The sequence below is a fragment of the Stegodyphus dumicola genome, chromosome 2, assembly GCF_044657685.1.
Source record: "Stegodyphus dumicola isolate Sdum_Otavi_A_Nest chromosome 2, ASM4465768v1".
NCBI classification, from domain to species: domain Eukaryota; kingdom Metazoa; phylum Arthropoda; class Arachnida; order Araneae; family Eresidae; genus Stegodyphus; species Stegodyphus dumicola.
This window is the reverse complement of record NC_140769.1, coordinates 220,469,002-220,483,739: the sequence shown is the minus strand read 5'-3', so window position 1 is coordinate 220,483,739 and position 14,738 is coordinate 220,469,002. Positions and strand designations below refer to the sequence as shown.

Genomic DNA, 14,738 nt, shown 5'->3' with positions numbered 1-14,738 from the left:
CATTATTAGAATGTTGAACAGCAAAATGAAGTAAAAGCTATTTATTATAAAAGTTACTTTTCTAGCAAAATAAAACTAAGGAATGTTTTTAACGTTTGTGTACAGACTTGATTGCAAATGTTGAATTATAAGCTATGTTCTACTAGTATGTATTTTTTAATGGTAATACCCACAGAATGTTTATTTTAAGTACAGAAACCTATAATGGACCATATGTTTTTTCGGACATTTGTATTTCCCTGTTTTATTTTCAAATATCAGTTACAAAATATTAAAGGAATATCTTTTCTTCTTCTTTGCTTTTCTTCTTTTGTTTATTATTAATCACCGTTTTAAACCCTGTTTGTTTTGGGAAGTGTAATTAAAAGCTGTATGTAAAAAAATAATTAATTAGTTAGTTAATTATTCAAAAAGCTTTGATAATGAGCTCATATAAGAATATTGTGTTTATTCTATACCTAGGTAAGAACTAATTTTAGTAGAGATTTCGAAGAAATGCTATGCTTCCCAAGTTTTCCTCCAACTCACTACATATATATTCGAAAGTATATAAAGGCCGGAGAATGTAGCACTTTCAGAAGAGTTGTGTAAATAACCAGAAACAACGTATAAAGCTGTACGTTTAAACATCGTTATAACAATAGAACTTAGATATACTACTCATCTGAAGTAAGTTTTTTTCTTTTTTTTTTTTTTTTTTTTTTTTTTTTTTTTCCACATGCTTTTAGTTTTTATTAAGAATATTTATACACTTATGTTCATCCATACTTTTTATATTTCTCATACCAAAGGCTAATGCCAAACTGCTATTGCCTCCATATTCATGCTCGACAGTAGGCAATACGTTTTTCGGATTCAATTTTCATTCACATTTCATCATACAGCAATTCCTTTATCAGATCTGAATTAAATTGCTTGAAAATATAACATTTTTCTCATATGATAAAAGTTTGCGTACCATAGATTTTGCCGAACGCCAGGCGTGTTTTCGTTTCTGGTTGACGAAGAGTTCATTCTTGCTGATGGCCCATTGCATGCATGTGCTCTAATGATTCTTCGAACAGTTTGAGCATTAACTATTACTGTAAACTATTCTTCTAAATTCGCTATCAGCTTCCCAGTGTTAATAACTGGATGTTGTTTGGTTTTGCAAGATAAAGCTCCGACCCCTTCGAATTAGCTACGAATGTAGTCCAGGCTTAAGTGCATTAGGAACAGTTCCATGCAATTTCCACCTTTTCAATGTACCAACAGTGGCGTGACTAGAAATTTGGGGGCATTTAGGCAAAACTTCAAATAAATAAATGTATGTATAGTGCAAAATCAATTAAAATAAATAATACCTTTCAAATTCCACCCAAATTCATATCGGACTAAGCATACGCAAAAAGCAAACGAGCAAAAACGAAAAAAACCAGAAGTACACTAATAAACTGCAAGAAAAAGGGGGAAAAACATGTCAAAATCAAAAATGATAAAAGAAATTTACATCTTGTGTTGCATCAGCGGTCAAGGGGTTGGTACAAGGAAAGAATAAAATCAGCCTGTTTCTGAATCAATAAAGACAAAAATTAAAGTTTCAAACCTAAAATGGTTTCAGAAAAACAATTGAAGTAATTTTATCCTTGTCAGGCCAATCCCTGCAGGCCAAATTAAGCAGTGTAAAAAAACTTCAAAATTATAGCTACAAAAGCAAAAAAAAACAATTAAAATTCTAATAATAATCAATTCAATTTAAGTGGACCGAGTCTAAAGAACATGTAGTATAACAGAGGTAATCCAACATATGAAAATCTGAATTAAAATTATAAAAATAATTTTTATTTTTTTTTTTTTTTAAATAAAGGGAGGTTCTAGTTCTTAAAACCTGTAACAGTAAAGAAATAAAAGTTATGAAATAAATTTGTTCTGTTTGGTAGCAAAATGCCGTTGCTAAGCCTACATATGCTAAGTAATGGATTTAGATAAATTACGAATTTTAAACTAATAAATAAAAATAGTAATATATAATAAAATTAGTCAGTAATTTGCCACCAAACAGAACGAATATATACATATTTTTATATTTCACTTTTTTCCACTTTTAAGACGTTGCTTGATACGGCCAAGTGACGCAACTTGAGCACGTCTGACTCCAGATATTACAGAATTACATGTAAAATTTAGGCAATAATTAAAATTTTTTTAAAAATACGAATTAATCAGTCATTAAACACAAATATTAAATGTTAAACAAATCTAGAGGTGCTTGGCATGGCCCGGTGGCGCAACGGTGGCGCGTCTGACTCCAGATCAGAAGGTTGCGTGTTCAAATCACGTCCAGGTCAAGTACTTATACTAGCTTTTGGGATATCCCAGTGATCAATAGGTTAGCATATCGTACTTATTTAAGACATTACTTGATGGATTAAACTTTCTCTTTCAGTAAACGTTGCAATCATTTTTCGCATTGGGTGAAATTATTCCATTCTTGTTTCATTAATTCAGCTTTTGATGATATTTTTAATTTTAGTATATGTACCTCCATTTCCCTCTAAATATATTTAATTGAATCAATTCAGGGCAATCGTGCAAAAACCACAATAGAATATTCAAAGCGATATACTTACTATCATTGACTTATAATAATACAAAATTATCTCTGACACCTCAATTTTACATTATTTGTTATTTTTCACCTTCAGGACAAATTCGCCGCCGAACTTTTCTTTAGGTATGAAATTCTTAAAAAACACAGTCCACTTTTTCTTCACCAGACAATAATTCGAACTTCTGAGCAAAAGATTATTATATTGTTTTTATATAATCTTTTTTTTAATCTGAATCTTTTCCCTTGCCATCAGGCCTGGATTTCTAAGGATCATTACCTGTCGATTTCCATAGGGCCAAAGGCCTTTTGTGTTACTGGGGACACTAGTGGTATGTGTTCCTAGCAGTGGGCGGAAAATTTCCTTCTGCTGAGGCATACGATCATCGAATGATAAGCAGTTGTGTAGATATGGTAAAAGAATACATTTCTTGCTGAGGCATAATCAGGAGTCTTTGGCAATTATTGTGCAGTCGTTCAATTAATACGCATGGTATGGTGAAGGCAATTAAGTCGTGTGGCATTTACTGAAAATGGAAATTCGATCGAAAGCTGACTCAGGAAGGCAATTTGGGTATGAGCGCGCAATTTACACGTGGAAACTTGAAATAGTACGTTCCTTAGATAAAAGCAAAGTAAAAGTCCATAAAGCAAAGGCATAAATCCAAAGAGATTGAAAAATTCGTTAATGTGCGATCCTAATTAAAAGCCTAGCGATGCTGCATTCAAGCAAAAAATTATTAGGCTTGCTGTCATTCACAAACCTGAATTCATTTCACTATGATAAAGTTCTTTAAATAGCTGTAATAGCTGGTTTGATTTGTTTATTTTTTTAATTGCGAAATTTTTTTATCCCTGCTATATTTTCGTATGAGACTCATCTAGCAAATGTTTTGCCTGTTTTAGGAGAAATTAATGTATTAAAACTTTTTTCAAATTTACCATAAAATTTTGCACCCCTTAAATATATGTAGCTTTTTTTATTATTTATTATTCTTTTTTTTTTTTTTTTTTTTTTTTTGAGTTAAAAAAATGTGTTACTCCTGTAAAGTAAGCTTTCGTAGAAAATCGCTCCCTTATTAATTGCTTTACAGAATTAAACTAGGGTAAAAACTCTAAATTAGAAGAAAATGGCACATTTCAATTTTAGCTACTTTTCTAACCGATTTTCATTTATGAAATGAAAAATAGTTAGCTTTCTAACCTCTTTCAACAAGTACTAGTTACATTTATGGTACCATTCAGAACTCGGATTAAACTAGAATTTACTTGGATAACAATTTCAGACATAAAAGTCAAATTAAATTTATACTATAATTTTAAAATAAATATGCAGATAACACACATTTTTTTAAACCCTAATTCCTCCAGGGAAAAAAACTGTTCTGCTTTTGAGACCTCCTATAATATGCTAACAACTCGGCCATAGGGAAATTCGAAAAGAAAACAGAACATATGACCCGGACGTGATTTGAACACGCAACCTTCTGATCTGGAGTCACACGCGCTACCGTTGCGCCACCGAGCCTCACTTTGCAGCAGGACAATTTGGAAATTAATTCAATTACAGTGCTTGTACAACTTTTCAGTGATTGAAGACTATTTCTGTAAAAGCGGACTTTATTTTTCACAGCACTAATTAATTTTCATTTACTTTTTAAACTGTTAGATTATAAGTTACATAAATTTTGTAATAAGTAGATTTGAGATTTACAATTTCAATTACAAAAACACAATTAAAGATTTATAACCTGTGTGTACAAAAATAACTAGATACGTATTCGTATTAATGTTGTGTACATTATGTGTCACTAAACTCGTTCTGCAGACGATTTCTTGATTTAATCATAAACATCGACACAACTTTCGATTTTATTCATTATTAGAATGTTGAACAGCAAAATGAAGTAAAAGCTATTTATTATAAAAGTTACTTTTCTAGCAAAATAAAACTAAGGAATGTTTTTAACGTTTGTGTACAGACTTGATTGCAAATGTTGAATTATAAGCTATGTTCTACTGGTATGTATTTTTTAATGGTAATACCCACAGAATGTTTATTTTAAGTACAGAAACCTATAATGGACCATATGTTTTTTCGGACATTTGTATTTCCCTGTTTTATTTTCAAATATCAGTTACAAAATATTAAAGGAATATCTTTTCTTCTTCTTTGCTTTTCTTCTTTTGTTTATTATTAATCACCGTTTTAAACCCTGTTTGTTTTGGGAAGTGTAATTAAAAGCTTTATGTAAAAAAATAATTAATTAGTTAGTTAATTATTCAAAAAGCTTTGATAATGAGCTCATATAAGAATATTGTGTTTATTCTATACCTAGGTAAGAACTAATTTTAGTAGAGATTTCGAAGAAATGCTATGCTTCCCAAGTTTTCCTCCAACTCACTACATATATATTCGAAAGTATATAAAGGCCGGAGAATGTAGCACTTTCAGAAGAGTTGTGTAAATAACCAGAAACAACGTATAAAGCTGTACGTTTAAACATCGTTATAACAATAGAACTTAGATATACTACTCATCTGAAGTAAGTTTTTTTCTTTTTTTTTTTTTTTTTTTTTTTTTTTTTTTTTTTTTTTCCACATGCTTTTAGTTTTTATTAAGAATATTTATACACTTATGTTCATCCATACTTTTTATATTTCTCATACCAAAGGCTAATGCCAAACTGCTATTGCCTCCATATTCATGCTCGACAGTAGGCAATACGTTTTTCGGATTCAATTTTCATTCACATTTCATCATACAGCAATTCCTTTATCAGATCTGAATTAAATTGCTTGAAAATATAACATTTTTCTCATATGATAAAAGTTTGCGTACCATAGATTTTGCCGAACGCCAGGCGTGTTTTCGTTTCTGGTTGACGAAGAGTTCATTCTTGCTGATGGCCCATTGCATGCATGTGCTCTAATGATTCTTCGAACAGTTTGAGCATTAACTATTACTGTAAACTATTCTTCTAAATTCGCTATCAGCTTCCCAGTGTTAATAACTGGATGTTGTTTGGTTTTGCAAGATAAAGCTCCGACCCCTTCGAATTAGCTACGAATGTAGTCCAGGCTTAAGTGCATTAGGAACAGTTCCATGCAATTTCCACCTTTTCAATGTACCAACAGTGGCGTGACTAGAAATTTGGGGGCATTTAGGCAAAACTTCAAATAAATAAATGTATGTATAGTGCAAAATCAATTAAAATAAATAATACCTTTCAAATTCCACCCAAATTCATATCGGACTAAGCATACGCAAAAAGCAAACGAGCAAAAACGAAAAAAACCAGAAGTACACTAATAAACTGCAAGAAAAAGGGGGAAAAACATGTCAAAATCAAAAATGATAAAAGAAATTTACATCTTGTGTTGCATCAGCGGTCAAGGGGTTGGTACAAGGAAAGAATAAAATCAGCCTGTTTCTGAATCAATAAAGACAAAAATTAAAGTTTCAAACCTAAAATGGTTTCAGAAAAACAATTGAAGTAATTTTATCCTTGTCAGGCCAATCCCTGCAGGCCAAATTAAGCAGTGTAAAAAAACTTCAAAATTATAGCTAGAAAAGCAAAAAAAAAACAATTAAAATTCTAATAATAATCAATTCAATTTAAGTGGACCGAGTCTAAAGAACATGTAGTATAACAGAGGTAATCCAACATATGAAAATCTGAATTAAAATTATAAAAATAATTTTTATTATTTTTTTTTTTTAAATAAAGGGAGGTTCTAGTTCTTAAAACCTGTAACAGTAAAGAAATAAAAGTTATGAAATAAATTTGTTCTGTTTGGTAGCAAAATGCCGTTGCTAAGCCTACATATGCTAAGTAATGGATTTAGATAAATTACGAATTTTAAACTAATAAATAAAAATAGTAATATATAATAAAATTAGTCAGTAATTTGCCACCAAACAGAACGAATATATACATATTTTTATATTTCACTTTTTTCCACTTTTAAGACGTTGCTTGATACGGCCAAGTGACGCAACTTGAGCACGTCTGACTCCAGATATTACAGAATTACATGTAAAATTTAGGCAATAATTAAAATTTTTTTAAAAATACGAATTAATCAGTCATTAAACACAAATATTAAATGTTAAACAAATCTAGAGGTGCTTGGCATGGCCCGGTGGCGCAACGGTGGCGCGTCTGACTCCAGATCAGAAGGTTGCGTGTTCAAATCACGTCCAGGTCAAGTACTTATACTAGCTTTTGGGATATCCCAGTGATCAATAGGTTAGCATATCGTACTTATTTAAGACATTACTTGAGGGATTAAACTTTCTCTTTCAGTAAACGTTGCAATCATTTTTCGCATTGGGTGAAATTATTCCATTCTTGTTTCATTAATTCAGCTTTTGATGATATTTTTAATTTTAGTATATGTACCTCCATTTCCCTCTAAATATATTTAATTGAATCAATTCAGGGCAATCGTGCAAAAACCACAATAGAATATTCAAAGCGATATACTTACTATCACTGTCTTATAATAATACAAAATTATCTCTGACACCTCAATTTTACATTATTTGTTATTTTTCACCTTCAGGACAAATTCGCCGCCGAACTTTTCTTTAGGTATGAAATTCTTAAAAAACACAGTCCACTTTTTCTTCACCAGACAATAATTCGAACTTCTGAGCAAAAGATTATTATATTGTTTTTATATAATCTTTTTTTTAATCTGAATCTTTTCCCTTGCCATCAGGCCTGGATTTCTAAGGATCATTACCTGTCGATTTCCATAGGGCCAAAGGCCTTTTGTGTTACTGGGGACACTAGTGGTATGTGTTCCTAGCAGTGGGCGGAAAATTTCCTTCTGCTGAGGCATACGATCATCGAATGATAAGCAGTCGTGTAGATATGGTAAAAGAATACATTTCTTGCTGAGGCATAATCAGGAGTCTTTGGCAATTATTGTGCAGTCGTTCAATTAATACGCATGGTATGGTGAAGGCAATTAAGTCGCGTGGCATTTACTGAAAATGGAAATTCGATCGAAAGCTGACTCAGGAAGGCAATTTGGGTATGAGTGCGCAATTTACACGTGGAAACTTGAAATAGTACGTTCCTTAGACAAAAGCAAATAAAAGTCCATAAAGCAAAGGCATAAATCCAAAGAGATTGAAAAATTCGTTAATGTGCGATCCTAATTAAAAGCCTAGCGATGCTGCATTCAAGCAAAAAATTATTAGGCTTGCTGTCATTCACAAACCTGAATTCATTTCACTATGATAAAGTTCTTTAAATAGCTGTAATAGCTGGTTTCATTTGTTTATTTTTTTAATTGCGGAATTTTTTTATCCCTGCTATATTTTGGTATGGGACTCATCTAGCAAATGTTTTGCCTGTTTTAGGAGAAATTAATGTATTAAAACTTTTTTCAAATTTACCATAAAATTTTGCACCCCTTAAATATATGTTGTTGTTTTTTATTATTATTTATTTATTTTTTTTTTTTTTTTTTTTTTTTTTTTTGAGTTAAAAAAATGTGTTACTCTTGTAAAGTAAGCTTTCGTAGAAAATCGCTCCCTTATTAATTGCTTTACAGAATTAAACTAGGGTAAAAACTCTAAATTAGAAGAAAATGGCACATTTCAATTTTAGCTACTTTTCTAACCGATTTTCATTTATGAAATGAAAAATAGTTAGCTTTCTAACCTCTTTCAACAAGTACTAGTTACATTTATGGTACCATTCAGAAGTCGGATTAAACTAGAATTTACTTGGATAACAATTTCAGACATAAAAGTCAAATTAAATTTATACTATAATTTTAAAATAAATATGCAGATAACACACATTTTTTTAAACCCTAATTCCTCCAGGGAAAAAAACTGTTCTGCTTTTGAGACCTCCTATAATATGCTAACAACTCGGCCATAGGGAAATTCGAAAAGAAAACAGAACATATGACCCGGACGTGATTTGAACACGCAACCTTCTGATCTGGAGTCAGACGCGCTACCGTTGCACCACCGAGCCTCACTTTGCAGCAGGACAATTTGGAAATTAATTCAATTACAGTGCTTGTACAACTTTTCAGTGATTGAAGACTATTTCTGTAAAAGCGGACTTTATTTTTCACAGCACTAATTAATTTTCATTTACTTTTTAAACTGTTAGATTATAAGTTACATAAATTTTGTAATAAGTAGATTTGAGATTTACAATTTCAATTACAAAAACACAATTAAAGATTTATAAACTGTGTGTACAAAAATAACTAGATACGTATTCGTATTAATGTTGTGTACATTATGTGTCACTAAACTCGTTCTGCAGACGATTTCTTGATTTAATCATAAACATCGACACAACTTTCGATTTTATTCATTATTAGAATGTTGAACAGCAAAATGAAGTAAAAGCTATTTATTATAAAAGTTACTTTTCTAGCAAAATAAAACTAAGGAATGTTTTTAACGTTTGTGTACAGACTTGATTGCAAATGTTGAATTATAAGCTATTTTCTACTAGTATGTATTTTTTAATGGTAATACCCACAGAATGTTTATTTTAAGTACAGAAACCTATAATGGACCATATGTTTTTTCGGACATTTGTATTTCCCTGTTTTATTTTCAAATATCAGTTACAAAATATTAAAGGAATATCTTTTCTTCTTCTTTGCTTTTCTTCTTTTGTTTATTATTAATCACCGTTTTAAACCCTGTTTGTTTTGGGAAGTGTAATTAAAAGCTTTATGTAAAAAAATAATTAATTAGTTAGTTAATTATTCAAAAAGCTTTGATAATGAGCTCATATAAGAATATTGTGTTTATTCTATACCTAGGTAAGAACTAATTTTAGTAGAGATTTCGAAGAAATGCTATGCTTCCCAAGTTTTCCTCCAACTCACTACATATATATTCGAAAGTATATAAAGGCCGGAGAATGTAGCACTTTCAGAAGAGTTGTGTAAATAACCAGAAACAACGTATAAAGCTGTACGTTTAAACATCGTTATAACAATAGAACTTAGATATACTACTCATCTGAAGTAAGTTTTTTTCTTTTTTTTTTTTTTTTTTTTTTTTTTTTTTTTTTTTTTCCACATGCTTTTAGTTTTTATTAAGAATATTTATACACTTATGTTCATCCATACTTTTTATATTTCTCATACCAAAGGCTAATGCCAAACTGCTATTGCCTCCATATTCATGCTCGACAGTAGGCAATACGTTTTTCGGATTCAATTTTCATTCACATTTCATCATACAGCAATTCCTTTATCAGATCTGAATTAAATTGCTTGAAAATATAACATTTTTCTCATATGATAAAAGTTTGCGTACCATAGATTTTGCCGAACGCCAGGCGTGTTTTCGTTTCTGGTTGACGAAGAGTTCATTCTTGCTGATGGCCCATTGCATGCATGTGCTCTAATGATTCTTCGAACAGTTTGAGCATTAACTATTACTGTAAACTATTCTTCTAAATTCGCTATCAGCTTCCCAGTGTTAATAACTGGATGTTGTTTGGTTTTGCAAGATAAAGCTCCGACCCCTTCGAATTAGCTACGAATGTAGTCCAGGCTTAAGTGCATTAGGAACAGTTCCATGCAATTTCCACCTTTTCAATGTACCAACAGTGGCGTGACTAGAAATTTGGGGGCATTTAGGCAAAACTTCAAATAAATAAATGTATGTATAGTGCAAAATCAATTAAAATAAATAATACCTTTCAAATTCCACCCAAATTCATATCGGACTAAGCATACGCAAAAAGCAAACGAGCAAAAACGAAAAAAACCAGAAGTACACTAATAAACTGCAAGAAAAAGGGGGAAAAACATGTCAAAATCAAAAATGATAAAAGAAATTTACATCTTGTGTTGCATCAGCGGTCAAGGGGTTGGTACAAGGAAAGAATAAAATCAGCCTGTTTCTGAATCAATAAAGACAAAAATTAAAGTTTCAAACCTAAAATGGTTTCAGAAAAACAATTGAAGTAATTTTATCCTTGTCAGGCCAATCCCTGCAGGCCAAATTAAGCAGTGTAAAAAAACTTCAAAATTATAGCTACAAAAGCAAAAAAAAAAACAATTAAAATTCTAATAATAATCAATTCAATTTAAGTGGACCGAGTCTAAAGAACATGTAGTATAACAGAGGTAATCCAACATATGAAAATCTGAATTAAAATTATAAAAATAATTTTTATTTTTTTTTTTTTTTAAATAAAGGGAGGTTCTAGTTCTTAAAACCTGTAACAGTAAAGAAATAAAAGTTATGAAATAAATTTGTTCTGTTTGGTAGCAAAATGCCGTTGCTAAGCCTACATATGCTAAGTAATGGATTTAGATAAATTACGAATTTTAAACTAATAAATAAAAATAGTAATATATAATAAAATTACTCAGTAATTTGCCACCAAACAGAACGAATATATACATATTTTTATATTTCACTTTTTTCCACTTTTAAGACGTTGCTTGATACGGCCAAGTGACGCAACTTGAGCACGTCTGACTCCAGATATTACAGAATTACATGTAAAATTTAGGCAATAATTAAAATTTTTTTAAAAATACGAATTAATCAGTCATTAAACACAAATATTAAATGTTAAACAAATCTAGAGGTGCTTGGCATGGCCCGGTGGCGCAACGGTGGCGCGTCTGACTCCAGATCAGAAGGTTGCGTGTTCAAATCACGTCCAGGTCAAGTACTTATACTAGCTTTTGGGATATCCCAGTGATCAATAGGTTAGCATATCGTACTTATTTAAGACATTACTTGAGGGATTAAACTTTCTCTTTCAGTAAACGTTGCAATCATTTTTCGCATTGGGTGAAATTATTCCATTCTTGTTTCATTAATTCAGCTTTTGATGATATTTTTAATTTTAGTATATGTACCTCCATTTCCCTCTAAATATATTTAATTGAATCAATTCAGGGCAATCGTGCAAAAACCACAATAGAATATTCAAAGCGATATACTTACTATCATTGACTTATAATAATACAAAATTATCTCTGACACCTCAATTTTACATTATTTGTTATTTTTCACCTTCAGGACAAATTCGCCGCCGAACTTTTCTTTAGGTATGAAATTCTTAAAAAACACAGTCCACTTTTTCTTCACCAGACAATAATTCGAACTTCTGAGCAAAAGATTATTATATTGTTTTTATATAATCTTTTTTTTAATCTGAATCTTTTCCCTTGCCATCAGGCCTGGATTTCTAAGGATCATTACCTGTCGATTTCCATAGGGCCAAAGGCCTTTTGTGTTACTGGGGACACTAGTGGTATGTGTTCCTAGCAGTGGGCGGAAAATTTCCTTCTGCTGAGGCATACGATCATCGAATGATAAGCAGTTGTGTAGATATGGTAAAAGAATACATTTCTTGCTGAGGCATAATCAGGAGTCTTTGGCAATTATTGTGCAGTCGTTCAATTAATACGCATGGTATGGTGAAGGCAATTAAGTCGCGTGGCATTTACTGAAAATGGAAATTCGATCGAAAGCTGACTCAGGAAGGCAATTTGGGTATGAGCGCGCAATTTACACGTGGAAACTTGAAATAGTACGTTCCTTAGATAAAAGCAAAGTAAAAGTCCATAAAGCAAAGGCATAAATCCAAAGAGATTGAAAAATTCGTTAATGTGCGATCCTAATTAAAAGCCTAGCGATGCTGCATTCAAGCAAAAAATTATTAGGCTTGCTGTCATTCACAAACCTGAATTCATTTCACTATGATAAAGTTCTTTAAATAGCTGTAATAGCTGGTTTGATTTGTTTATTTTTTTAATTGCGAAATTTTTTTATCCCTGCTATATTTTGGTATGAGACTCATCTAGCAAATGTTTTGCCTGTTTTAGGAGAAATTAATGTATTAAAACTTTTTTCAAATTTACCATAAAATTTTGCACCCCTTAAATATATGTAGCTTTTTTTATTATTTATTATTCTTTTTTTTTTTTTTTTTTTTTTTTTTTTTAGTTAAAAAAATGTGTTACTCCTGTAAAGTAAGCTTTCGTAGAAAATCGCTCCCTTATTAATTGCTTTACAGAATTAAACTAGGGTAAAAACTCTAAATTAGAAGAAAATGGCACATTTCAATTTTAGCTACTTTTCTAACCGATTTTCATTTATGAAATGAAAAATAGTTAGCTTTCTAACCTCTTTCAACAAGTACTAGTTACATGTATGGTACCATTCAGAACTCGGATTAAACTAGAATTTACTTGGATAACAATTTCAGACATAAAAGTCAAATTAAATTTATACTATAATTTTAAAATAAATATGCAGATAACACACATTTTTTTAAACCCTAATTCCTCCAGGGAAAAAAACTGTTCTGCTTTTGAGACCTCCTATAATATGCTAACAACTCGGCCATAGGGAAATTCGAAAAGAAAACAGAACATATGACCCGGACGTGATTTGAACACGCAACCTTCTGATCTGGAGTCACACGCGCTACCGTTGCGCCACCGAGCCTCACTTTGCAGCAGGACAATTTGGAAATTAATTCAATTACAGTGCTTGTACAACTTTTCAGTGATTGAAGACTATTTCTGTAAAAGCGGACTTTATTTTTCACAGCACTAATTAATTTTCATTTACTTTTTAAACTGTTAGATTATAAGTTACATAAATTTTGTAATAAGTAGATTTGAGATTTACAATTTCAATTACAAAAACACAATTAAAGATTTATAACCTGTGTGTACAAAAATAACTAGATACGTATTCGTATTAATGTTGTGTACATTATGTGTCACTAAACTCGTTCTGCAGACGATTTCTTGATTTAATCATAAACATCGACACAACTTTCGATTTTATTCATTATTAGAATGTTGAACAGCAAAATGAAGTAAAAGCTATTTATTATAAAAGTTACTTTTCTAGCAAAATAAAACTAAGGAATGTTTTTAACGTTTGTGTACAGACTTGATTGCAAATGTTGAATTATAAGCTATGTTCTACTAGTATGTATTTTTTAATGGTAATACCCACAGAATGTTTATTTTAAGTACAGAAACCTATAATGGACCATATGTTTTTTCGGACATTTGTATTTCCCTGTTTTATTTTCAAATATCAGTTACAAAAATTTAAAGGAATATCTTTTCTTCTTCTTTGCTTTTCTTCTTTTGTTTATTATTAATCACCGTTTTAAACCCTGTTTGTTTTGGGAAGTGTAATTAAAAGCTGTATGTAAAAAAATAATTAATTAGTTAGTTAATTATTCAAAAAGCTTTGATAATGAGCTCATATAAGAATATTGTGTTTATTCTATACCTAGGTAAGAACTAATTTTAGTAGAGATTTCGAAGAAATGCTATGCTTCCCAAGTTTTCCTCCAACTCACTACATATATATTCGAAAGTATATAAAGGCCGGAGAATGTAGCACTTTCAGAAGAGTTGTGTAAATAACCAGAAACAACGTATAAAGCTGTACGTTTAAACATCGTTATAACAATAGAACTTAGATATACAACTCATCTGAAGTTTTTTTTTTTTTTTTTTCCCCAACATGCTTTTAGTTTTTATTAAGAATATTTATACACTTATATTCATCCATACTTTTTATATTTCTCATACCAAAGGCTAATGCCAAACTGCTATTGCCTCCATATTCATGCTCGACAGTAGGCAATACGTTTTTCGGATTCAATTTTCATTCACATTTCATCATACAGCAATTCCTTTATCAGATCTGAATTAAATTGCTTGAAAATATAACATTTTTCTCATATGATAAAAGTTTGCGTACCATAGATTTTGCCGAACGCCAGGCGTATTTTCGGTTCTGGTTGACGAAGAGTTCATTCTTGCTGATTGCACATTGCATGCATGTGCTCTAATGATTCTTCGAACAGTTTTAGCATTAACTATTACTGTAAACTATTCTTCTAAATTCGCTATCAGCTTCCCAGTGTTAATAACTGGATGTTGTTTGGTTTTGCAAGATAAAGCTCCGACCCCTTCGAATTAGCTACGAATGTAGTCCAGGCTTAAGTGCATTAGGAACAGTTCCATGCAATTTCCACCTTTTCAATGTACCAACAGTGGCGTGACTAGAAATTTGGGGGCATTTAGGCAAAACTTCAAATAAATAAATGTATGTATAGTGCAAAATCAATTAAAATAAATAATACCT

The 14,738-nt window shown here is 31.0% G+C and overlaps 6 non-coding genes across 6 annotated transcripts; 3 read left to right on the top strand and 3 right to left on the bottom strand.

The window, feature by feature from the left end:
• Positions 1 to 2,255: 2,255 nt before the first annotated feature.
• TRNAW-CCA (transfer RNA tryptophan (anticodon CCA)) lies at positions 2,256 to 2,327 on the top strand. Its single transcript has one exon. It is a non-coding gene; the product is annotated as a tRNA-Trp (tRNA).
• A 1,716-nt stretch (positions 2,328 to 4,043) lies between these two features.
• On the bottom strand, positions 4,044 to 4,115 carry TRNAW-CCA (transfer RNA tryptophan (anticodon CCA)). Its single transcript has one exon. It is a non-coding gene; the product is annotated as a tRNA-Trp (tRNA).
• A 2,612-nt stretch (positions 4,116 to 6,727) lies between these two features.
• TRNAW-CCA (transfer RNA tryptophan (anticodon CCA)) lies at positions 6,728 to 6,799 on the top strand. The gene has a single exon. It is a non-coding gene; the product is annotated as a tRNA-Trp (tRNA).
• A 1,721-nt stretch (positions 6,800 to 8,520) lies between these two features.
• TRNAW-CCA (transfer RNA tryptophan (anticodon CCA)) lies at positions 8,521 to 8,592 on the bottom strand. Its single transcript has one exon. It is a non-coding gene; the product is annotated as a tRNA-Trp (tRNA).
• A 2,612-nt stretch (positions 8,593 to 11,204) lies between these two features.
• TRNAW-CCA (transfer RNA tryptophan (anticodon CCA)) lies at positions 11,205 to 11,276 on the top strand. Its single transcript has one exon. It is a non-coding gene; the product is annotated as a tRNA-Trp (tRNA).
• A 1,719-nt stretch (positions 11,277 to 12,995) lies between these two features.
• TRNAW-CCA (transfer RNA tryptophan (anticodon CCA)) lies at positions 12,996 to 13,067 on the bottom strand. Its single transcript has one exon. It is a non-coding gene; the product is annotated as a tRNA-Trp (tRNA).
• Between the last annotated feature and the right edge of the window lie 1,671 nt (positions 13,068 to 14,738).